We start from the raw sequence: 3,556 nt of genomic DNA on the forward strand, positions 1-3,556 counted from the left end.
TAATGAAAGTGTGCATGAGCTTTTTCCAATGGGTCTCAAAGGCGAGGAAAAGAAATGTAGTGGTTGAAGACAAGGTCTATTTATACGACCTTGGTTGAAGAGGTAGAAATAGACATTAAAGTGGTTTGGCCACATGGACCGAATGGAAGAGAGTAGGATGACCAAGAGGGTGTATGTGAGATAGAGGGGGGGGGGGAGAATGATAAAGGGTGACCTCCAGTAAAATGATGGAGGGATAGGCTGCGGGAGTATGTCAGTAAGAGGTGTGAAAGATCATTGAGAGATCTTGAGCAGGCAAGGAGAGTGTGTTTGGATAGAGATGGAAGCTCTTCTACCGTGGTCATCTCATTGTGGGAGCTCCTGGGAGCAGGCGTCAAAGATGATGATGATGATTAGTGTGTGCTTGTACGTAAACATTCTCACTTTCTCTCTCGCACACATACAATGGAATATCAAAACTGAAATAACAGGTAATAACTTTTATTTGACTACAAAGGATTACAAAGGCAGAGCATGCCGACAGGAGACCTTTTGGTCCATATCTAGGTCGGATGCGAAAAAAAAATCATAATAATAAATTGATAAATAAAAACTATAATAATGTAAATAACAAATAAAATACGTAAATAAATGCTATAGTTAGATGATAAACAAACAAGTAAATAATAATGAATTGACATATAACTAATAATAATGAATTGACATATAACTAATAATAAATGAAAATCAAAACAGACAAATGATAACAACAAAAACAAATAATATGAAATAAATTATAATAATTACAGCATCTTGCTTAGGTGTTTATCTAAACGATTCTTAAAGCTTCGAACTGAACTACATTGCACTACCTGTGCAGCAAGTTTATTCCATTCATTAACTACATGGTTGGCGAAGTTATTTCTACCTACTTCCAAATTGAATCTATTTTGCGGACAGTTTGAGACCATTGTTTCTTGTCTGATTCTCATTCAATGTGAAAATTTTGTCACTTTTGATGTTGTCAATTCTACGCTTTTTTAGGGAAAACAGATTAATATGTTTTAGTTGATTTTCGTATGATTTATTTTTGATATTTGGAATCAGTTTTGTGGCTCGCCGTTGTACTTTTTCCAGTCTGTCAATGTCTTTAATGAGGTTCGCTGACCATACGGAAACAGCATATTCCAAATGTCAACGAACTAACGATTTATATAGCTTGTTAATGAGTGATGGACTTTTGAAATCAAAAGATCGCACAATCAGTCCTAGAATCTTATTTGCTTTCTCAGAGGCTGAAATACACTGCTTGGATGATTTGAGGTCGTTACTGATAATTACGCCAAGATCTATTTCACTATCCACTTTTTTTAACGAATTTCCAAATGACTTGTAATTGTACTTACTGTTATTTTTACCTATGTGCATTACCTTGCATTTACTTGTGTTAAATTTCATTAGCCACTTTTCAGACCACTGCTGTAATTTATCTAAACCTTCTTGAATATCAAATTGATTTAAGTGATCATTTGCCATTCCGCACAGTTTTGTATCATCAGCAAATTTGGAAACAGTAGATTTTAGTCCATGGTCGATATCATTTATATATACAGTACTATGAATAGAAGTGCCCCAAGAACAGAGCCCCGAGGAACTCCAATTGTAACATTTTTCCATCTAGAAGTTTTTCCATTTAAAACAACTCTCTGTTTTCGATCATTCCACCAATTTCTAGTCCTACATTCATTTTTTGTCCATTTGCTTGGGTTAACTCAACGCACAAACTATATATGCATCCTGTTTCACTTTCTCTAAAACACTAGTTTAGAATATTTCCTTTTTTCACTCTTGTGAAGCCTTAGATTTCTATTTAGGTTACGCATTCTAAAAAACATGAATAACCTCTTGAGGCAATGTCACATATGTACAGATTTGCGCTGTTAATTTCTCTGGAGTTTGTTCCTGGTGTTAGTGATTTCTGGCCATGGTAACACAAGAACATGTATTCCATTTTCTCAAGATCACACAAAAAACTCTCACTTGGTGTCATTAAACCACCAGACTTCCAGCTAGCTATAGTATTCCATGAATTATTGTCTGAGTTACATGTGATCCAAGAAATTCATAGTGGAAATTTGAAAGCAATGTATCCACCAAAATAGCGCAATCCTTCTTTTTTCATTTCACTTCCCAAATTTAAAAATGGAATGCTATCATCAGGAAAATCTAGATTTTTTCCCTCAGAAAAGTATGGATCATCAATATGCAAGTTAGTTAATATCATTGCTGATAAGCTTAATTCATTTTGCAATGAATCACTCACACTATTCTCCTGATCAGAATTGCTTATCATGTCTTTGGTGAGTGAATCACTCATCATGGGTACATTATTTTCAGTTGTTATGTTGTACTTGCTCCCCATCAATTTGCTATCTTTGCCAAGAAGATGGGCTCTTATTCTATATTTAAAAGCAAGAGGTGATGGATGATCATATGTAGAACCCATTTGCCTGATGTACCCAAAGAAATGTTCCAGCCCATCTTGGTTTAGCCTGTATGTCAGTATGTATGTAAGACCATACTTTTCTTTGACCATTTCATATAAGTTCTGCAAAGACTGAGATGAGACAACTAGACCTCTCTGAAATTGATAAAGGTGATTTCTTCCAGTGATTTTGATACCCTTTGCAATGGTGATCATTTCCTCCAGTACACTGTCTTGATGAGCAAGTTGAATACCGTAAGCATTCCTAGAGGGCTTCCTATCATATAGAACTCTAGAGTTCATGACGTCAAACCATGCATCTACAATTGAAATAAATTTGCTTGTCTCTTTCCAGCCTTTACTTTTCAAAACCCCTTTACCTTTGAAATACTGTATGGTCTTTGCTGTTGTCTCAGATAAAAGTTGTGTTGCAAGCTTGATGCTCATTCTTTTTATACCCTGTACAGTGATGTGCCTTTCAGATAATTTATGAGCTGGTTTCAAATCACTGATACTTTTAAATACTATTTCCTTGACACAATCACTGGTAACACAGCTTCCATTTGCCAATGTGAAACCAGAATCTAAAAAATTGTTTCTTATTAATTTGACAAGATGAGGTGCATCAGCAAAGACATGGACATTCCGATTAGGAGCATCTGGATTACAAAAAGAGGAGTTGTCCATACAAATACCTAAATCCTTCCATAACCTTATGTTTGTTGGACTAAGGTCACTGACCATTGCTAAAACAATGAAACCAGCCACTTCTATATTCTGTATATCATACAAAATTTCTTTGGTCAGACAGCAATCAAAATCATAATAGACAAGCTGCTTCCATTGTTTCACAAGACCGCGAATCATGACACACATGGATCTATTCTTAGGATCTATTAATGTATCTGTTTTCTTGTCAAATACCTACTCATATGCAACACTACACTCATCAAAGGACAAAACACATAGTCTGTCCTCTTCACGCATATCCTTAGCCTCATGCTCTAGTAAATGAAACACAGCCTTCAAAATCCCAGGTTCTGTGTTAAATTTTGATGCCCATCTATTTAGTGTTGTTACAGATGGTAAAGG

Source organism: Oratosquilla oratoria, unplaced genomic scaffold (genome assembly GCF_046742065.1).
Source record: "Oratosquilla oratoria isolate Oo_2021 unplaced genomic scaffold, ASM4674206v1 SCAFFOLD102, whole genome shotgun sequence".
Lineage (NCBI taxonomy): Eukaryota > Metazoa > Arthropoda > Malacostraca > Stomatopoda > Squillidae > Oratosquilla > Oratosquilla oratoria.